This window comes from Myodes glareolus, chromosome 15 (genome assembly GCF_982192425.1).
Source record: "Myodes glareolus chromosome 15, mMyoGla1.1, whole genome shotgun sequence".
Taxonomy (NCBI): Eukaryota; Metazoa; Chordata; class Mammalia; order Rodentia; family Cricetidae; genus Myodes; species Myodes glareolus.
Genome location: NC_142040.1, coordinates 32,187,828 through 32,211,034, shown reverse-complemented (window position 1 = coordinate 32,211,034; position 23,207 = coordinate 32,187,828). Strand labels below are relative to the sequence as shown.

Here is a 23,207-nt window from a genome sequence, read left to right as displayed (position 1 = left end):
ATTATGCCACTTCCTGCTCCTGCATGTCTGTTAAGTGAACCACTAACAGGGCACTTAAAACCCTCCATAAGCAAGGTTTTCATTTTTTATGTTGCATGACATCACCAGACTAAGATGATCACAAAAAAAAAAAAACTTTTAGCTAGAAGTCAACATGTTTGGAAGGCAACTAGGAAAGATCGCCAAGCAAATGAGTTAGGATTTCTTTTAGTCATTGTTTTGTTTGGTGCTAGGAATAAAATCCAGCGCTCTACCACAGAGCTACATGCCTAAGCCCAGAAGGTGGGTTTTGAATGCAGTTCCCTTTGCCTGTAGGTACGAGTCTACCAGTAGGAGAGTTGAGTAAGTTGGGTCAAATACAAATTTCACTTTTGAATTGAGAAATGGGGAAGCCATCTGTTTCCATCTCTTCAACATAGTTGCAGCTCTGTTGCTTACAGTAGAAGCAATGATATCACGTCCCATTTAAAGCTAGTTTGAAGCCAAAGGCATTTTACCCCCCAGGTTTTATCCAAGAAAGGAAGCAAGAACGTATAATGGATGTGTATGATGTGCGAGGGAGAGGCTATAGAAAAGGTCTTGCTGGCCTGAAATGATAAAAAAAAATGTAGCTTCAATGAGTAAAAATCTTTCATGATAAAAATAATCTTACATTGTCCTTGGGACATATCTGCGTGATATTTTTATTCCTGTCTATAAGTGAAGAAGGGAAGCCAATGGGAGATGAACTGTCTTGCCCAAGGTCACATAGTCTATAAACGGTAGAGCCAGTGCTTGAACACATATTCCTCTGATTCAAAGGCCTCCAGACTCTCAATTATGTCACCACTAGAAGAATAGAAGTAGTGTTTGAATATGATTCCAATTTATTATACAACAGTAGACTTTTTTATTTTCTTTGGGTTTTAGATACAACTGCCAGGCACAGGCTTAATCCTGCTTATTGTGCTATAAATGAGGATATGTGTCAGGGTTTTGTTTTTTTTTTTGAAACCAAGAGTAACTGACCGTATTATCTTAAGCAAATAGGAGATCTTATTGGAAGGTAACAGAAGGATCATGGGATTTAGTGAAAAGAGGGCCAGTGTCTTGGAAAACAGACATGAGCCAAGGACCGGCACAGGCTACAGAGCAGAAGTGAGATGAGTATCACCCCGCCCAATGGGAATGGTGAGCACGGCTGCTCCAGATAAATCCTGTAGATCCCTCCCTTTGCGGCCACTCATCCCACCTTCAAACGAAGCGCAGTGGGAATAACCAGTTAGTCTACTGCTGCATCTTACCGTTGGGAATAGGAAGAGATGGGAAAAGAGAGAGAGAGAGAGAGAGAGAGAATGTATCCCACCCAACTTCTATAGCGACAGCGTGGACTCTCAAGGTCACTAGCAGCAAGAAGAGACTTCAGAATGCTGAAAGTTGGAAACTCAACAACAGAACACCTCTTAAGAAAGAGCACCGGTTCAAGGTCTGGTCTCTTCTGTTTTTCTGTAGTGCTAAAAAAAAAAAAAATCTTATCAGAAACAATTCCAACAAAATTTACAAGCTATTATAGAAAGAATACTTCATTAGTTTTTTAATTAAAAATATCAGTGGCTAATAATTAAATCCTTGGAGACATCAGTCGATGTGCATTTTGAGCGGAACACAAAATTCCACCCCAGGAGAATCCGTGTGTCGTCTCCTACACGAGGCAGCCGGTGGGGTTATATCATTAGTTTTCTTGTCCAGCTCCGTCACATAAGTCCCCACACGCAATAGAGTCACAGCTGCTCCGAAAAGAGTCTGGAAACACATTCTTGTCCGTTTGCTCAGTCATTCTTTGTTTAGCCTCATCCGTTATTCTTTGCTCTGTGTTAGCCAAGATGTTTCCGGCACCTGTTTCCTGGAATAGGAAGACAACCATGTGTAGATCCAGATCCCCTCCCAAAAATAAATCTTCAACCTGTATGCATGTGTTGGGCTCATCCACGTATGTTTCAACGTCAAGTTGTCAAAGCACATGGAGAATTTAGGTAATTTAGAAACCGTTCGCTGGAATGCCAGAGACACTAGTGTTTGTAGACAGCGTTCAGATACGTCACTGATGGAAATTCACCCCCTGCTCTATCACCATCGCCCCTTCTCTCTCTGCTGCAGACATGCACACAAGTAAATGGTAAAAATGTGTTTACTGCATAGTAACTGTCATCTTTAAAGAACAACTTAGGTCTTAAGAGAAATCTTGTTTCAAAATCTTTTTTGTTTGCTGACTGTCTTTCAAACACAGACACTGAGAGAAACAATTAATAAATGGGACCTCTTGAAACTGAAAACCTTCTGTAAAGCAAAGGACATGGTCAACAAGACAAAGCAACAGCCTACAGAATGGGGAAAGATCTTCACTAACCCCACATCAGTCAGAGGTCTGATCTCCAAAATATACAAAGAACTCAAGAAATTGGTCATCAAAAGAACAAATAATCCAATTTTAAAAAGTGGAGTACAGACCTAAACAAAGAACTCTCAACCAAGGAATCTAAAATGGCTGAAAGACACTTAAAAAATGCTCAACATCCCTAGATATCAGAGAAATGCAAATCAAAACAACTCTGAGATTCCATCTCACCTATAAGAATGACCAAGATCAAAAACACTGATGACAACTTATGCTGGAGAGGTTGTGGGGAAAAGGTTGGTGGGAATGCAAGCTGGTACAACCCCTTTGGATGTCAGTGTGGTTATTTCTGAGAAAATTAGGAAAAAACTTTCCTCAAGACCCAGTAATACCACAAAGACATGTGCTCAACTATGTTCATACCTTGGGAGAGGATTGAAGGAGAGGGGAGAGGTAGGCGGGAAACAGAGAAAAATGTAGAGCTCAATAAAAATAATAATAATAAAAAAGAAGCTCACCAAGAACAGAGTTATACTCAAAGTTGGCTAATTAAAGTAATAAAAACCGAGCAGGAGCTGTAGACGGGAAGAGTTGAACAATGACCAAATGTCACTCTGCTCTAAACCTTTTCCTAAACAGTGCTAGCACAGGCCCGATCTGTTGCAATATCCTTTTCCCCTGGAGCCAGAGCAGTGCCTGGGTTCCATCAACTCAGTCTATTTTCATAAACCCACACAGAACCAGCTCCTGGAACAATGAGGCTCAATCGCAAAGATTGAAGAGGCAGGATTCACTTCAGAGAAGCGGCCATTCCTGAAAGAAATGGTGTAAAGACCTTCTCAATGTCGAAATAATAACTCTTTGTTTCTGGAAGTTGAATGCAGGCGTGTCATTGTTTGCTCTTTTTTTTAAAGGTGTTTCAAAGGTCATTTCAATTGAAAAGCAAGCAAAAGACTGATCTAGGCTCCTTCTTCATGGAGAAAGAACAGTCACAGGCTGCTCAAATCCCTGTAAATAATAAAAACTTCTTGAAGTTCTCCAGTTACTAGGAGCTATTCTCTCTTTTGTTTGAAAAAAGGTCTCATTCTGCAGCCCAGGCTGGTCTTTAACCCTCGTGCCTCCACCTCCCAGTTGCTGAAATATTTGGTGTAAGCCACTACACCCCAGTGGGGCCTATATTATTATTATTATTATTACTACTACTACTACTACTACTACTATTATTTACTTTTATATATGTGTACTGTATTTACGACATTTTGTCCCCTTCCCCCAACCCTCCAGTGCCACACTGCATCCTGTTTCGTCTGGAATTTATGACCTCTTTTTCATTATTTATTTATCCATCCCCCCCCCACACACACACACAGGACCTGGAAGAGTTCATCTGGTGTCGTAAGTATGACTATGTTCTTAGGACTAACCGCTTGGTATTGGAGAGCCAACCTGAGGCTCATCCCCAGACTGACTCCCTCTCTCAGCATTCAATAACTGCCTGTGGCCCTTCATCTAGGAATGGGGGTCTCATGAGCCTTCCCTGCTTGTGTTGACATTTCATTTGGGTCTTCTCAGTTTTTAGATCCTGTTTAGGAAACCATATTGTTGAGAGTTCATGGGTGCAGCCTCCTTGCCATCTCTAAGTGACGCAATCTTCCAGCAGATACCCTGGTTCTCGGGCTCTTACAATCTTCCCTCTCTTTCCCAAGTGTTCCTTGATCCTTAGGTGCAGGAGCAGTTTTATAGATGTATCTAGTGGATCTAGGGGTTACTCTTATTTGGGGGGAAAACGGTGGTGATTAGACTCAGGGCCTAGCCCATGATCACTCCCAGGAGCTGCTCCAACATTCAGTACTTGAAAATAGCATGAGCCAATGCTCCTCCTTTTGCAGGGAGTCAAGGGTCCCACAAATCCCTTTGTCTTCCATTCTCATGAAGTTGAACTATACTTAGATGTCAGGGGCCTTGCCTCGGGATCACTGTTGAATCTGCTGACACTTCAGTCTGAATCACCGATGTGACGATTCCTGCCCCTTCACTGTTCTTCTTCTCTGTGTCTCTGGCCCTCTCTACTCACATCTTCATCCACTGATGCAAGTATGGATCCCAATATTTTGCCTCCATTCGCCAGGGCACCGATCATATGAGGCTACTATAACCAATTAATTCTTCCTTCTACCAGGAGCCTCTAAGGCAGTGGTTCTCAACCTGTGGGCCGCAACCATTTAGACAAACCTTCACCTCCAGTGATATTTACATTAGGATTCGTAACAGTAGCAAAATTACAGTTATGAAGGAGCAATGAAAACAATTTTGGTTGGGGTCACCACAACATAATGAACTGTATTGAAGGGTTTCAGCATTCAGGGTTTTAGGGAAGTTGAGAAGCACTGATCTAAGTGATAGCCCTGAAAACTGTTCCATCTACTGGTATGGACTAAGGGATAACTATGTTCATTCCTTGACTGAACTTTATAGATGATCCCTTCATTTCTTTCTGTCTCAAGCTTGTACTCAGCTTCTTGTTGCTTCTGAAACATCACCAGCCTCTTTTCTTGGCTAACTCCTTAGAGCCTTCTCAGTTTTGAGGAGATCAGTGTAGTTGGTGGTGATGATGCTGAAATTCAGCCATGATGTTAGGCCTTATTTTTACACTGTCTGCTGTACTGAATAAAGAAACCTATGATACATAGTTCACAGTGACTATGTCTTCCCGATTTCAGCGGATTCAGAAAGTAAGTGTACTTCCTGAGCTCCAAAAATATCCCTACCATAGACACTAGGGATACCCTAGGAAATAAAGCAAATATTATTTTCTATCATGCAATTTATATCTGCCAGAAGAGAGTTAGAGCAAATAAGAAACAAGTAAGAGCAGTGGATGCCTATTAGAGTCACCGGGAAAGCTATTAAAACTCTTGACACTCGGGATACTTCCAGCATCAATGACATCAGCATCTCTGGGGTCAAACACTCTTGGGACTCTAATGGAAGACCACCTTTCATAATGCCTGCCTGAGACAGTGGCAGAACCAGAAATAGACAAAAAAGATCCCCCCCCACCTGATGTTTTTTTCTTCCACAGATGAACTTCCACACTACAAGAGGCCTGAATTTCAAGAACCATTTCATATGCATTCAAAATGTTATGTTGTTTTTTTGTATTTTCAAGTTTTAGGGTTGCTCTAATCTCTTCGTCTACCCTGTGTCTACTTGTGAATCATAATTTTCCACTGAGCGAAGATTTATTGAACATTGGCTATGCACCCGTCTCTGGAAAGGTGCTTCAGGACATAAGTAAATCTGGTGTGGTTTGCTGTGGTGTAGTTCAGATCTCCCACCACAGGCATGATGAGAAAACAAGCCAGCAAGGTAATACAGAAACATTACATGGCGAAAGAAAGTATTATCAAAAGGAGAGTATTTGGGGATAAGAAAGAGCAGATGATTTCGTCAAGCCGGAGAGTCCTCTCACAGGAGTTGTTAGCATTGTAGTGTGAACGCAAAGAAAAAAGAAGCTAGGAGTGAGACAATCTTGGGCAGATCACACCAGCAGGAGGAGCAAATGCAAAGGCCCTGACAGGGGCATGACAGACTGACTTGACTGTGGTAAGATGAGGGAGCAAGGCAAGACAAGGTCAGAGGATGTTAGAAGCCAACCCAGCAGGTCCATGGTAGGTCACAGAGCAGAAAAGATATGATTTTACAGGCAATGAAAAGCCACTAGAGGATGAGATTTGTGTTTTTGAAGTCTGTAGAGTAGCTCGTTGCTTGACTGGTATCAGTTTTTTGTTTGTTTGTTTGTTTGTTTTTTAATAAACATTATTTCAGAGGTAAGACCAGAAGGACTTTCAGATTGGCCAAAGGTTGGAGGAGAGATGGAGCTGGTCATGAGAGAAACAAAGAAATAAAAATGAGTCCTTTGGTTTGACCTGGGTGACTGACTCCCTGGAAACGTCCTGTCATTAAGTTAAATGCGCTAAGTGAAACACACTTGGGAAGATGAGCAAGCTGGACTTGATTACAGTAACCTCGAAACCCTTTAGCCATACAGTATCTATTATGTGCTGATGCCTATTAGGGCAACTTTGAAGCTCATATGAAAAGCTGGGACTATAGATTCAAGTTTGGAAGATGATGGCAAGAAGGTAGCATTTAAAACTTTCAGATCAAATGGCTTTATCCAAGAAAGGAATATGAACCATGAAATGGAACAATACTGAGGAGGGAGCATAGAGGTACTCCCAGGGTTTAAGGAGAGAACCATCTAGTAAAGGAGACTGGGGAGGATCCAGGGATCTAGACTTACAAGACTCTAGGAGTCTTGTATTATGAGTTGTATTATAGTAGAGGGTGTGGGCAGGAATGTGCTCTGTTTATACAGTACTTGCCTAGGATGTACAAAGAAAGCCCTGGTTTTGATCCCCAGTACACAGAAGTGGATCCATTCCACCTTGACTAAAGGTCAGATAGTTCAAGCCTAGTCTTGCTTCTTCAAGATTATTGACAGGAGATTTGACTTAAGGTGTAGCTACTAACAAAGATGTCTTGACTAGGGTGTGGTTATTTGGTGTTTGGGGTATTAAGGTGGTAATCACTTTGTTTTTTCCTTATATCATGAACAAAAAAATCTTTTTCTTTCTTCTTTCTTTTGTGGACTGGCATATTTAAAGATCATAAGAAATAAACACGGACATATTCAGCATTCACCTGATTGTCCTCCCGGTCCTATCCTATGTCTCTGCACTTCTTTTGTATTACTGTTCCTCTTGTCTAATATTCCTAATCCTCATGCCCCTACCCTGGAACCTGCAAACCCCATCGAGGCTGGAAACAGACAGATATCACCCCAATGTGTGGCTTTGACACAGTACCACATCAAAACAGAGCATGATAGTAGACATCTGACCATCAGAAGCTCAAGTTCACCCCTGGCTACATACCAAATTCAAGACTAGCATGGAATACATGAGATCTAGTCTCAAAAAAAAAAAAAATGGAGAGTATAAAAATTATGCCAAAGGCTGCTGAAACGTCCAATAGGATGAGGACCTAGAATATAGTGGGTGTTGTAAAAAGTGTTCTTAGCAAGCATGGCATGATCAGTTACTGTGGACATAAATCCAGATTTGAGAGCTCAGTGATTATGGCAAGTGGTCAATTAGAGGCAGAGGCTGTTGACACGTCTGCAGAGATGTGCTCTTCCTGGATGCCCAAGCTTATTCCTTACCCTGATTTCAAGCCCTGAACCAAGAGCTCTGCTCTGATGTGCAAATTTTTCTTGTGAGAGCACAGATGGATTCCTTAGACGTCTGCTCTCATCTTTAATATCATCTACCTGGCCCCTCAGTGCAACCTTTGCTTTATCTGCCACCAGAAACTTAAATGGATAACTGAGACAGGAATGACTCTGTGCCCTCCACGTACATACATAGCCCCAGGAAGGATACCTCTTAGAAGCTTCTCCTTTTTAGCTAGCCATACGAGTCAAAGAGAAAATAACTTTAAAAGAGCAATAACTGCCAGGCGGTGGTGGTGCACGCCTTTAATCCCAGCACTCGGGAGGCAGAGGCAAGCAGAGCTCTGTGAGTTCAAGGGTCCAGGACAGGCTTTAAAGGTACAGAGAAACTCTGTCTCGAAACACAAAAACAAAAAGAGCAATAATTACCTGTTGGGAAAGACTTTCCCACAGAAAGCATTTCAGTAGTGAGTAGTGTCAAGTCCAGGCTCCTTGCACGCACGTTATTCCTCTGCTCCTACAGCCTGGGTAAATTCACCTGGCTCCTGGCTGAGTGAGAACTTTGCTCTCCTCCAAGGAAAACACATAGATAGTACTGTTCCTCCTTCATGGATAGTTAATGTTCCTATCAGCATCTTTGAGATGACAGCTTCAAGGGGGCAGATGCATGTTTGGCCAGATGGTGTTAGAAGAAAAGTTTCAAAGCTTTCAAAAATATAAAATTTAAAAGACAGAAATTTCTTTTGGAAGAGAGTTTTGGGTACACAAACGGATAACAGAAATCTTAGAAAGAGTTATCCCTTTGGGATACAGAAGTAATTGAAATAAATTACTGTGAAAGTAGCTAGTTAAGGCTGTTTTGCAGGGAAAGAACATTTAAAGCCTTGGAGTCAAACTTGTCTGTATAGCAGGACTCTCAGAACCGGAGTCTTGGAATCTCTTTGGGAAGGAACAGCCAAAGAAAGGCCCATCATTTTGAGGCAGAGATGGGTTTGAAGGCAAAATCCTGTGGCCATGGGGAAAGGAGGATAGCTTTGAGTTCTGCAGGCAAACCTCAGTTAAAAACAAGAAGAGGTAGGCATAGTGAGGAAGTGGGGGAACATAAGAAATTCTGTGACAGACTGTGCAGAAAATACAGCAGGTACCAAATATCCTAGATGGGAGGAACCTGAAGAAAAAGGAAGTGTGCTGCCCAGGATAATTATACTCCTTCCGGCTTCGCTGCCATTGGTATTCACAATGTAAATCCACCCCACCTGTGCCTCAACATTAGCAGTAGCTGTTGTTTCGTGGTGGGATAGAAATCTTGTCCTTAATCATGTTTTCTCATGATCCAGTTTTGTGTGCATACACTTCACTTCTCAAAACATGCCTAAGCATACATGCACTGCCCGTCAGTGGCAGGTCTTCTAGGTGACTGTTTAAAGACCTGCATCCTTCTTAGTCATGGGACTAAATGACACTCCAATCTCTTTGCGAAGCCTATTGAATCATGACCAGGTTAGCAAACGACTTCTAAACCAGGTGTGGATGTAGAACTACAAAATGTTATAAAAATCAATATAAAAGTCAAGAGGGAGTCCATACTTTGTGTACATCACAATGACTGCAAGCTTTTGCTGTACTTGGAGTGAAAGTGGAAATTGGAGCTGATGTACTCTGAGAGCCAGACACAGAACTCCAATAGATGGATCTACACTCGGGAAAGCCTTCAGGCTGTTACCATAAGACATGACTGTGCATTAATCTACTCAGTGAGTGCTAACTTATTAAGCATCCAGTTACCAGTCTCAATGACAACAGGTAAGAAGGCTTCCATTGTCCCCGCTAGAAATGCTCACTTTGGACACCTTAAGCTGTACCTCTTTGCAGAAGTAAAACCATTACTACTCAAGAAAGGTGGCCTGGAAACATGATGAGTTCTTCCAAACTCCATCCCTAGACTGAGACAAAGTTTCAGAAAGCTGTCCCATAGATCAGCTTGCTGTAGATCACAGCGGAAAGCCCATCACAGCATTGTGATGTACGTATGAGACTCTTGACTTTTATAGAGGATCCATCAAAGAGCCAGCCATAGAAACAATATTTGTGCCTGGTCTATTAAGCCACTATCTATGCCTTCCATTATGCTAACCGAGATCCGGTACTTGAAGAACCCTGTGACAGTTGTTCTTAGTGTTAAATGCCACCACAGGCAGTCATAGAGAAACACTGGAAGAATTGGAGGGGGCCTCAGAAAAAAAAGGGGGGGAAGGAGTCACAGGCTTGGGGAAACTAGTGTCTCAACCAATTAAGTATAACGCTCCCTACAGTCTGCTCTGACTTGTTTTCTTAGTGATCTACAGAGTTTTTAAAAGTTGGCAAATGCAATAAATATTCAATTTTTATCTAATTAGCCTAAAACAATAAAGTCAGCTTGAACATTACAAAAACTGAGCATTCCAATAAGGCTTAGTTTCTTCAGAGACAGCAATCATTTTCCAGACTTTTATCTCTGAATCTCTCTCCTGTAATTCTGATTCTTTAAAATCTAACTTTCAGTCAAATTCACATTCATATGTTTCTGACAGTTTGGAAGGCTATTCATAGTCTTTCTACATAGCCCTGTCCTAGAACTCACTACATAGACGACGCTGGCCTGGAACTCAGGGATCCACCTGCCTCTGCCTCCCTAGTGCTGAGATTAAAGGTGTTTGTCACCATTCCTGGCATAAGAGCATTTTTTATGCATTCTTACCATGAGTCCTTGTCAGATACCTAATGTACAAATATTTTTCCCTATCCAAGGTTTGTATTTTTAATTTTCTTAATAGTATTTTTTTACAAATCATTTTTTATTACAATGAATAGCAGTTTGTCAATTTTTGTCTATTATGAATCCTACTTTTGATACCCTAAAATCTCTTTGTCTAACTCGAGCCTGTAAAGACCTTCCCTTTGTATTTTCTTTTGTCATTTTTATCATTTCCAAGAACTTGCTGTTGCCCAGTTACTGTCCCATCTACTCGAAAGGATGAGTCCAGAGGCTACTTGAGCCCTGCTCTGGGTTGTCTAAGAAGTGGGCCAACCCGGGTCAGAAATGCATCATGTCAAAAGTCCCACATTACTTGAGTATATGACCCTCCCTGTGAACAGCCACTACACTGTAGCCTGAACAATATAGCAAAACTGCACAAGAGTACAAAAAGGAAAAAAAAAAGAAGGAAGGAAGGAAGGAAGGAAGGAGAGAGAGAGAGGGAGAGAGAGAGAGGAAGGAAGGAAGGAAAGAAGGAGAGAGAGAGGGAGAGAGAGAGAGGAAGGAAGGAAGGAAAGAAGGAAGAAAGGAAGGAAGGAAGGAAAAAAAACATGGTTATGAAAAAGTGAAAATTTCCCTACTTGCCAACATTATGACTCTATAGTTTAAAGATCCTATGGAGGGCTGGGTGTGGTGCCCATGCCTTTAATCCCAATACTTGAAAAGCCGAGACTGATGCTTCCATGTGAATCTGAGGTCCCATTCCAGTATTGTTGCAGGATACAAGATAAATGTGCCAAAAACCAGTGCCTTTTTCATATACCAATAACCAACTTTCTGAGAAAAAAAAATTAGAAAAGTATCTCCTCAATAGCTTAAAAAAAATGTACCTACAAATTAACTTAATAAGAATAACATTAAAGACCTTTACAAGGAACAACTGAAGGTACTGAAACTGTGGGCTAGAGAGATGGCTCACTGGTTAAGACCAGCTGCTGCTCTTCCAGAGGACCTGGGTTTGAGTCCCATAACCCATAAGGCAGCTCACAACCATCTTCCACTCCAGATCTAGGAATGGAAGCCCTCTTCTTGCCTCCAAGGGCACCAACATGCCTACGGGCAAAATATGCACATCTATAAAATAAAAGTAAAATGAGAAACTATTTTTGAAAACAGTAAGGCAAATGAAATAGAAAAAGATACAAGACAATGGAAAGAATTTCTATTCGTCTACATTGGCAGAATGCTATTATGAAATGAATATATTATCAAAAATAATCTACAGATTAATGTAATCCCTCTCCATCAATATCCCAATGGCATTCTCCACTGAAGTGAGAAAAATCAGTCCTGCAATTCATATGCAAAAATATCACAGATAATCAAAGATATCCTATACAAAAAGAACACTGATAGTAGTATCAGACTACCTGACTTCAAAGTATACTTACAGAGGCATATTCACCAAGAAGTCATAGCACAAACTCAGACACTTAGACCAGTGGAAAAGAAAAGAGGACCCAGAAATAAACCCATGTTCACTTAATATTTGGCAAAAGGTACCAATAGCATACACATGGGGGAAGAGGGGAGGGGATACTTGACAATGGTTTCTGAAAAGCTGGATACCAACATGTAAAAGAATAAGATTATCTCACTCTTCACAAAAGTCAATTCAAAATGAATCAAAGACATTAAATTAAAACCCGAGAAACTGTAACTGCTGTAGAGAAAAACACTTCAAAATATAGACGTAGGCAACAACTCTCTGAATAGGATCCCAAATGCACAGAAAATAGCCTCTGAGATGGATAAACAGGAAAATATGCAATTATAAAACTTCAGCACAGCCGATCGAACAGACAGCCAACAAAATGGAGGAAATTTTATGTTGGTGTGTTACCAAACACATCTCCCTCACATGTCTCCTAAGTATGTTCCCACCTGCTGTCTCTCTGTGCTTTTTCAATTGTTCTTCTGATGTTTGATTGACTTCGTTTTATATTCATTTTTTTGCTTGCTTTTATCTTACTAAAAGTCAGAAATGGCTTCAGACATTTTCTTACCTAATTTTTAAACAATTTTCTCTTTTTAATCTATTTTTTGTTTTAATATGCAATCTTAGATAGGAATCCATTCATTTCTAAGTATTAACTAAAATTTGCAATGCTGCTTTAAAAATATTCTCTCTGTGTGTGATCAAGTATGTCTTACTTTTCAGCTTCTTATTTCCTGTGTATGCTTAGCTATGTTGATTAAGAATTGAAAGCCCCGAGTAGACTCTTTAGGGTCATCATGTTAGACTTTACCAACAAGAGTCTAACACGGATAAGATAGTCCTCTGAGGAGGAGCCAGACTCTATCAGTTAAAAACTGACCTTTTCTTTCATATTAGGATGTGTTTGGGTTTCAGAGTTAACAGCTGAGTGCTGAACAGTTAGTGTGAACATGATGTTCTTTTAAAAAAAAAATACAGTTTGGTTTTGAGGTTCCCATTATTCTTTTCTAGTTAGACAGAAAATGCTAACATGTGCCTCCCAACCTCCAGCCAGTCATGTCCCATAAATCCATACACTGCAGGTTTATTTACAGTACACAGTCTAGACAGAACACACCAGTCCTGCCAAAACCCATCATTTTAGATGGGGACTCTGGTATCTTTCCACTAGTAAATACTATTAGCATGTTTACAAGGAGCCTGTTGAGGTCAATCATCTCCAGCCACAGGGAAGGAGTCTGGTACTGCAGTTAACTCTTTCCTTCCCATGTGGACATGACTTGACCCGTCAATAAATGGGGATATCCATAATTTGGTTCTGTGTCTGCTTTATGTCTCTCTCGGCATCACACACTGAATGAGTTCTGTATCTAATATTCGTCACTGCTTTGACCCCCACATTTTTATAGTAAGAATGGATGAAAAAAATAAATGTAGAAGTTGGGGGTGCAGTTAAGTGATGGTGTTTGCTTCGTATGCAAGGAGCCCTGGGTTCGATGCCAGCACTTAAAAAAAATGAAAGCTAAACATAAAATACTTGAACACATGATACTTGCTTCTTCGACATACATCGCTTCCTACACTGGATCAGTTCATGTAAGAGGGAAACTCATTTGCACTGATCCAGATTGTCTATGAGAAGTATCCTTGCTAGTACTCACAGTCAACTGAACCATAAAGGGAGGCATTTATGTATTTTGTAAGCGATACAGTATTGATCTTTCATATTTAAATGCAAATGTTTAAAGTACATATGCCATATGCAGGAGAGCATATGGAGAAAGTAGACTTAAGAGAAGAAGAGAAACAACAAAAACCATTTTTGTTTAAAACAATAACAATGATTACTAATTCTCTGTATGCTAATGAAAAATTAAAAATAAAGTGTACCAGGCAGTGGTGGCACACACCTTTACTCCCTGCACTCGGGAGATAGAGGCAGGTGGAGCTCTCTGAGTTCAAGAACAGCATGGTCTACACAAGAAACCCTGTCCCAAAAGAGAAACCCTGTCTCAAAAAAAAAAAAGAAAAGAAAAGAAAACCAAAAGAAAAAGAAAAAGGAATGAAAAATACACTTTAAAAATTTAAGCCAAGTATTCTCCATTCTCTTTGCATAAGAAACATTGATATAATCAAATTTGCAAAATAAATTTAATTCAAATAGAAACTTTTCTCTGGCTACACAGTACTGTGGTAATGGGCAGGAAGTGGGGAAAAGCTAAGAGGATTTTGGTGTCATTTATGTGGGCAGTGATGTTAACCTGTACTGTGTAGTGGAATGAGAATGGGAAAAGGTAGAGAAAACCCCGTGTAACTCTGAAGGCAGACTCAGGCAACAACGCATCTAAGGAAAGACATGGGCGAATAAACTAACAATAACTCATAAATTCGTGGTTTGGACATCTGTGTGAATGGCAGTGCCATTCAGTAAGGTAGCATATACATGAGGAGCCGATGTTGGGCAGGCCAGTAATACAGACTTTGGCTATGTGTGGGAAATCAAAGTAGGGATGTTCAGTGGACTGCTGGATAAATAGATCTGGGCTTCAACAAAATTCTCTAGACTGGAAGTAAACCTCCCAAGAATTAACGGAAGTAGAGGGAGCGCATGGCATGGGTGACAACGAAAGTATGTCTGTGCCAGACGAGCGCTACAGCAGACTCCAGAGGTTCGCCAAGAGAGCCAAGCTGCGGAGGGGGCAGGAGGAAACACAAGGAAAGCAGCGGCAGAGAAACAAAGCAGAAGGAGATTTGCAAGGAGGAAGAAGAGGTCAGAAGTATGAAATGCTCCCGACAAGCCATAAAAATGCACCAAAAATTGTTCATTAAATTTAATCGCAGTGGTATTAGGGATCTTGGAACAGCTTGTTTCAGGGAACAAACTGAGGATGACGCTTGAAGCAAGACAAGGTTAGAGAGTAATCAACCACGAAAGAACGTTGTAGTGGGAAGGGTGGAGCAAGCGATGCAATGAGGCCACTGAAGGCTAAGGACAGAGGCAGGTACTGTGATATAGCTAAGGGTTAAGGGTTTTCTATGAATGCAGAGAAGTTCAAATGTATGTATGTATTCCAACTTTCATTAAGCTAAAACCATCAGTAGCAGATTATTTTTTTTCTCTTATAAAATAGGATATGCATTCAGCAAGGAGAGCTTGTGCACTGATTTAAGTGTGCAGTCATTTAATTCTGACACATACATACACACCTGTATAATCAACATCCATTTTCCTATTGAGCGGCATTCAGCAGGTTTGCTCATGCCTTTTCTGATTGAGCCTTAAACTCTAGAGATCAATAACTCTGGTCCCCTTTACTGAAGATCAGTTTGCCAGATTTTCAGCTTCATACAGATGAAATAATTCAGGTTATATGTGAGATTAATTCATGTGTTGCAAATAGAAGCTCTTTCTTTATCACTCCATAGTATTTCATTGTGTAACTATATAGTCCATCCATTCTCCTGTTGAATGACATTAAAGTTGTTTCCAGTTTGGAGCTATTGTGAATGAGCCTGCTAGCATCTGTCTTTTGGTGGGCAAGTTCCTCGGAGGCCTTGGGTAACTGTCTAAGAACAAAGCCCTGGGTCATTGGTTCGGTACCTTCTCTTGAGGAAGTGATGCTGATTTTAAAAGCAGGACTAGCATGAGCTGCACTCTCAGATCAGCTTAGGAAAGTCTTCTCACAAAAGCTTCCCGACACCACTTTATAATTGTGGCTTGCTGGTGAGCAGACCTTTGAAAGCCAGGATGGCTGAGACGCTAAACCATAGCTTCTCACTTGCCACTTTGAAACATTTCAAACCTTTGTACCGTACACAGTTCCCATCATTGGCTGCTGTCCTTTGGTAAACCAAATCTGACATTTTAAAACGCATAAACAAAGCCAGTCATATGTGAAAGAAGTAATTAAATTTTCCTTTGTAGTTAGCTGAATTGAAACATGACGATCAGGGGAGGCCTGTCAGGAGGAGCTGAGCCCCTAATTATCAGTGTGTAGGGAATACTGCCCTCCAACGCATCAGCCGAGAGAGAAACAAATTGGTTTCTGTGGTGTTGGAAACCCTTGCTTGAAACAAATACTCCAACTCACATTTGAGACAACCAGTGAGCTTAGAGATAATGACTCGGTTTCCTCTACTTGGTTTAATTTTAATGAGTTGCATTTAAAAGCATCACTGTCCGTGATCTGTGTTATGGTCTCTAGCATCTTAAAAAATGTTAGTGGTTCTTTGGGGGAAATGATAAAATAGAATAAGGTGTTAATATAGAATTGGGTATGGTTATTTTATATTTTCACCCATGTTCTTTCCCATTTTTGATGCATTTAGTACAATACTCAAAGCCTAATAAAGAAAATACATTATTTATAATGCAATCAATATTATTCATGTTAACATCACACACTAAATTTCAGGTCAACACTATTTTCTTCCCATCTACTCAGAAGTGGTCACTTCAAATACTCAAGAATCTGTTCATTCACTTCACCAAAAGAATTTATTATAAATTTAAATGTAATTCCTTTAAAAATGCACTAAAAATAATGGATTATACATCTCTATAGCTGTACATGAAAGGGACTTCTCAGGATGACGCTGGAACCAGTGAGCATAAAGCGAATGCTTGGTCCGGTTGCCTGTGTAATTTAAGGTTTCTGTTCATACCACATAGAAACCTACGTTCAGAATTTGAAGTATTTTCTTGACCAATTCATCTGCTCTCTTTTAAAATGTCAATGGTGGGCTGAAGAGATGGCTCAGTGGTTAAGGGTACTGACTGCTCTTCCAGAGTACCTGGGTTCAATTCCCAGCACCCACATGGCAGCTCGCAATTGTCTGAAGATCCAGTAGTTGCAGGGGATCTGACACCTTCACACCAATGTACACAAAACAAAATTAAATAAACCACAAAAAATATTTTTTAAAAAATAAAATGTTGATGGTAGGGGAGAGAAAGGCAAGAGCTGTTCTAGATTGAAAGCAGTCAAAAGAAACAAAGCACATGATCCTCAACCATTTTGGTTGGTTGGTTATTGGTTATTGGTTTTGTTTTGTTTGGGGTTTGACTTTGCTTTGTTTTTGTATTTTTGAAGACATTTAGTAATGACTAGGAAATTTAAATCATATATCAGGTGATAGAATACTTTCTATGCCTCTTTAGCAATTTAAAGATAAATGTTAAGAAAAATTATGGAGCATTTCAAAATAAACTAATAGTTTGCCTTACAACCTTTACAAACTACTTTAAAAAAATACTTCAGAAATAAAATAAGAAAAAAGATACAAAATCTCAATTCATTAAAGAAAATGTAAAATAACAGCACATTTACGGAGACTTCTCTGCTCAGCGGTAACCAATGCAATGCAAATAGATTACCAAAAAAAAAAAAAGAGGTGTGAAAATTCACATCTTCTCAGGAATGGTTGGTAGAGAAATTAGTCAAACTTGATGTCTGTTTAGCAAGATCATATCAAAAACTTCACAACATTTCTAGCCAGGCGGTGGTGGTGCATGTCTTTAATCCCAGAACTCAGGAGGCAACGGCAAGCAGATCTCTGTGAGTTCAAGGCCAGCCTGGTCTACAAGAGCTAGTTCCAGGACAGGCTCTAAAAGCTACAGAGACACCCTGTCTTGAAAAAAACAAAAACAAAAACAAAAAAAAACTTTCACAACATTTCTACCTTTGAGTTTGAAATTCCAATTGTAATATTTGTCCTAAGGAAATAATCAGATGGCTGAAAAAATTCATGGAGTTTTCTTCAAAGTGGAATATCAGCAGCCTAGTAATATAAAATATATTCGAGATACAGCACTGTCTAAGAGGTAGTTGCTAACACTATTACAATAAATGATGTCATTTGTCCTGGGATTATCACTTCTAGGCGTCATATAATCATTTGGGAAAACATTTTAAAATAGACTAAGGAAATTTTTACTCTGTAGAATCACAGCTTTGTCCTCAGGTCAAGGGTATTTTCCAACACATACATCGTAGTTCCTTACAGGGGAAAGCAGCACTGGAACAGCAATGGGTCAGGTGGCCTTGCTCGACTTGGAGAAAGTTTGGGTGGTTTTGTTACTGTTTCCCACTTCCTTCCGTGGCACACAAAAAAAAAAGTATTTAGAGACTTCCTGATTTTAGCCGGCTACTCCTGCTGTTTCTGTCTGACTGAAGTCTGCGTCTTGAGATGTGAAGTGAGTGTCCAAGTGTCTAAGATGACTGGTCACTTCAGTCTCTAACAACAGGCAAGGTCCGGGGAATGACCTGGTCCCTTTCTGGCTGTCAGTCAGAGGAGACCGCGGCGAGTTGGAGCCGACTTTTCCCATGGGCCCTCAGGAGTGTTCTCACAGAAGTGGTGTGTGAAGGACACCATGCTAACAAGGACAGGTGTGGTCGCTTTTTCCCCCCCTCAGGGACTAGAGACATCAGAGTGACTGCCCTGTTTTAGGAACATTGGCCTGAGTCCAACTAATCACTGCGTTTTCTTTCTTTTTTCTTCTTAAGGAATTGTCAAACAAAATAATTATTCATTTTTTCTTTAGAGATAACTTTTAAGACTTAAGAAACGTATTGCAGAAACCTAGGACAAAGGTTAAGGGACACCGACCGCACACATGTCACCCTATTTACTTATGTGGCCTTCAGTATGTCTATGATCATCCTCTGAATCACTGGAGATAACCTGTACACGTCACAGGCCTTCACTCTGTAAACTTTAGTATAGACTTGCAGGAATGAGCTTTCCCTTCACTCACACATTCCTCACAGGCTCCCCTCCAGGGCAAGTGCTGCATTTACTCAGCGAGCTCTCTTCAGCTTCCTCTAGACCAGGATGCTTGTGCAGATTTTATCCGCTTTTATGACACTGATGTTTTTAAAGAACACACCCTTCCCTTTTTTATACGGTGGCTCTGTCTTCTTTGGCTGCCATAACAAAGTATCGTAGTATGGCAAACAACACACCCCGAATTTATTTTCTCACTATTCTGAAACCTGGGAAGTCTAAGTGAAACTCACAGTGAGCTGCGGACAGGGCTTCCTTCCTGGTGAAGGCGAACAGATGCTTACTATCTTCAAAGTTCTCTGTTGTCTTACCTTAAAGGGATGCTATTCCCACCAGACCAAAGGCTCTATCTCCTGTTCCAACATGGGGGGTTTTAATTAGGGGTTTCAGCTTCAGAATATGAATGATGGAGGGCTTATACAAGAATCCAGCCCATAGCACAGGATAGTCCTCACTCTGTAAAACAAATGCATTTTGAATACATGAATAACAAAGAAGCCTGTGTTTTAAAAAAAAGTAAATGTTTTCTAAAGCTTTGAAATCTAAAAAAAGCTGTTTTGATTTCCCAAATCAAATGCTTACTGAACTGATAAAATTCACTGAAACCCCAACCACTCAGACCTAGCATCTGAAAGCAGCCCTCTGTCATCCTTGTTCACAACGTAGCCCCTTCTGGGGATGGAAAGAATGGACGAGCCGGAAGACTGGGCAAAGGGCTGTGAAATGTCTTCTGGTCAAGGCCATGCCAAGGCAGTCGTGATCCCATAGAAGCTGTGGCTGCCTGCAGTGGGTTTGTTGACAGTCAGTCCATGGATCGGGCTCACAGGGCCCTACAGCGGCCTTTTAAAGTGACGGACTCTGATGAAAGGGTAGCCATCTTCAGTTGCGTACCTACCACTAAGGCGCCCACCAGGTACCAGTGAACAATTCCAAACCCATTGTCACACAGACAATCCTGGTAAAACTCACTGTGTTAAAAACAAAAAATATGGCTTAGGAAAAAGACTTGTCAAGTGGGGGGATGGAAGGGGGCTGGAGAGGGTGGAAGGCGACAGTAATGAGAATTCTCTCAGCACATGTGTGAAGCAGTCAAAAAACAAACTCAACTAACAAGCTATTTTTAAAGAAATTACCCCTTTCTGTCAACAAAATATCAAAATGGATATATTTGCTCCATACAAAATCATTCCGCCCTAAGGATTTTTACAGTGTCCAACCTACATCAGGCCCTTAAAATGTGTTTCAGTTTATTTTTAGAGATTAAATATTTAGGAAAAGATATTTCAGAGCAGCACTTGAGTAATAAGACTGGAGGGATTTTTCCATGCGGGTTCTGATCCTTTGGGCCAGTAAAGCCTATTCCTTTTTCTAAATTTTATTTTAAGTACTGTATCTTTTAAGTCCTGTGTTTTTAATTATACATGAAACACATATTTAGTTAGTTCCAAAATTACATATATCATATATAATATGTTAAAATTTAGTTCATTGCAAATTAGGTCGTATATTCTTGATAGTCAATCTAAAATTTGTTGCTTACTAAATTTTAAAATAATTTTTCAGTTGCTCTAATTAGACATCATCTGCTTTATATACAGTTTCTCTTAAACGAGTGTCTGTTGGTCAGGGATAGTGGCAAATATCTGTAATCTCTGTATTTAGGAGGCAGGGTCTGAAAGATTGCAGCAAGTTCAATTCCAGCCTGGTACATAGAATGAGTTCTAGACCCCCCAAGACTACATAGCAAGATTTCTCTATCTTCACCAATATTTGGAAACCAAAATCAAACAAGCTAGTTTACTAACTTCACACTTCATAGCTTACACACTTGATTAGCATTTGGATTCACTGTGAACCTGTGACTTTATCAGATCATTTGGAAAAGTCAAAGCCTCTGTTTATGTCTTACATAGTCTAAAGCAAATTCCCTTCACCACTTAGGTAAGTATGACTTTTGAGAATCACCAATGTTTATTATGTATCCTATTACAAACTACCTAGAAAAGCTTATGTCTTCGATAATATTTTTCCAAAATGATATTTTTCAAGTTGATATGAAAAAAAATCCTTTTTTATTGTTTTAAGACATGCTTACTCCTTTTTCTTCTATGATTTCTGACTATTTCTTTCAAAGTCAATGATATTTTCTTCTCAGCTTTCTCATCTTTCACCAGTGTTAGATGACATGAGCTACCTTTGACATTGTCTTCTAAGAGACTAATCATCTTATTCCATTCTCAGGGATTTTTTAATCTCTGGACTAATTTCTCAGCAAAGTATAATTTTTTTTTGATTTACAGAACCAAATGTTTAGATTATAGTTGACTCAATATACTTAACACATTGTTGTTTACAATTGCATCTGCACATGATACAGTTGCCTGACCTGGAATATAATGTTTGTGACGTCAGCTCCTAATACCTGAACAAAAGTTAGATTGCTGCTCTCTGTACTTTTCAGCATTGCTTGTTTTCTTCCTGTGGCATCTATTGAGCATTTTGTCAACTCAAGGGCTTGGGTTCTGTTTTGAAATAACACAACACAGTTGCAAGTGTTCAGACAAAACAAAAGTAGAATATTCTTCTCCAAATAGTCTCATCTGTACAAGATTTTTAAAAGGTCAGGATTCATCTTCTCCCGTCTTTTCCTAACGGCTTCTGTGGAAGAAGTGATGTCGAACTCACACTCATGACCTGCAGCATCTTTTAATGTTAGCCGTGATTAATGCACTCCTGTGATCTTGGTTTTAATCTGTCTTTTTCAGTTTTATGGTTAACCTTTCATATGATTATCATTTATTTATGCAGGATTTCATTTCTCCCATCCTTCCTTTATTTATTTTTTCCCCAGTGGTACCCACTATCATATATGTAACATGAGAGGGCCGGCTTGTTGGGGTTTCCGTCCTGCCCGGTACCCTACAGCCAGCAAATCCCAAAGAGAAAATCACACACAAGACTCCATAAGATTATAAACTGATTGGCCCATTAGGTCAGGCTTCTTATTAGTCCTCGTAACTTATATTAATCCATTATCATTATCTATGTTAGCCATAATGGCTCAGTACCTTTTCCAGCTGGGCAGCTTACATGTTGCTTCTTCAGTGATCTGGGCAGGAATGGAGAAGGAGCTTCCTGCTTTCCAGAATACTCGCAGTCTCTTTGCTCCACCTCTACTTCCTGTCTGGCTTTCCCGCTTATACTGCCTGCCTGGCCAAACAGCGTTTTATTAAAATATGATTGACAGAATACAGACAATTCTCCTGCATCACACTATTCTTCTGACCACATGTCTGGACCCACTGAGTCGTGTAATAGAAAGAGCCTGGGCTCAAGGTCAATGTTCTTGTAATCCTGGCCTTCATCGTTTCTGTGGCTCCTGAGATTTATTCCAATTTCAGGTCCTTCATCTTCAAAATTCCAACATAATAAGATCTACGATTATTAGTCTTCTTTTCGGGAAATTAAAATAATCTACCATGAATCATATAAAGTGCGTGGTTTCTAGAAAAGTACAGGCAATCCTCAAATTCTAACTAAAGAGAGACGCAAGTGGGGAGGCACAGCCTTGGGAACTCAGCCCTCTGGGAGTGGAGGCAGGAGGGTTGTGAGTTCAAGGGCTGCCTAAGCTACACCGTGAAGCCCTTTCAGAGAGAAGGGAAAACAGAAAAGGAGGTCAGGGAGGGGAAAGAGGGTAAGGGAATGTTAGCATAACTTCCTGGAAGAAGTATGCTACCTTGTTAATAAGGGCTGTGTGGTTGGGACAGGAAAAAAATGATATAATTCTAATTTAAATTTTAAAAATTATTTTTAAAAGATTCTAACTCGAGCCAAGACCTTTAAAGTGCTACGTACTTAATAAAAGGAAAGCCCAAGGGGAGAACAAAGCACCAACTGTTATGACTGTCTGATTGACAACTCAACCATATATGATGGCATTCACCTATAGTCACGTCAGTTGGAGGTACAGGTGGAAGGCCTGCAAGTTCAAGGCCTTCCTGGACTATAAAGTAAGATCCAGATACAAATAAAAGACAGACAGACAGACAGACAGATCGACAGACGAAGGAAGGAGGGAACATAACTGCACTCATTGTATTCTGAAACCAACACACGTCAGGCATCTGCAAAGAAACTCCTGCTGGCTGTGAGTTGAGGACACAACAGAATCTTGAAGTACACAGGGGCAGAGTCTAGCAAAGGCCAGAAAAGAACGCACAAAATAAGTGGGAGAATTCAGCCTTCCAAGAGCTTTCCTTGATACCATCACTTGGCAATAACCTAAAGGAAACATGTTTTAAATTATTAAAGACACAAGATTTGAGTTGAAAATGAGGCAAAATGGAGCATGTAAAAATACAAAGCATACTTGGAAGAAGACTCAAGTAAGTTTCAAAAGTGAAAAAAAATGTGATTATTAATATTAGACTGTCATGAATGACTTGTACACAGCTAAATAGAGTGAACTGGACGTGGGCTCTGGAGAAAATGCTCAGACTACAGCAAAGGTAAATGTACAGAAAACATAAATCACAATGGAAGGAGATATTAAGACTAACATGAGACAGTCCAACATGTT

The 23,207-nt window shown here is 40.1% G+C and overlaps 1 protein-coding gene and 1 long non-coding RNA gene across 5 annotated transcripts in view; one reads left to right on the top strand and one right to left on the bottom strand.

The window, feature by feature from the left end:
- The window catches only part of Rgs7bp (regulator of G protein signaling 7 binding protein), a 103,768-nt gene that overhangs the window by 25,442 nt on the left and 55,119 nt on the right, over nucleotides 1–23,207 (top strand). The window lies entirely within an intron of this gene.
- On the bottom strand, nucleotides 1,185–21,741 carry LOC146891615 (uncharacterized). The gene is made up of 3 exons (XR_014997078.2): nucleotides 21,697–21,741; nucleotides 18,940–19,084; nucleotides 1,185–1,882 (listed from the first exon to the last, which is right to left on the bottom strand). It is a non-coding gene; the product is annotated as an uncharacterized LOC146891615 (long non-coding RNA).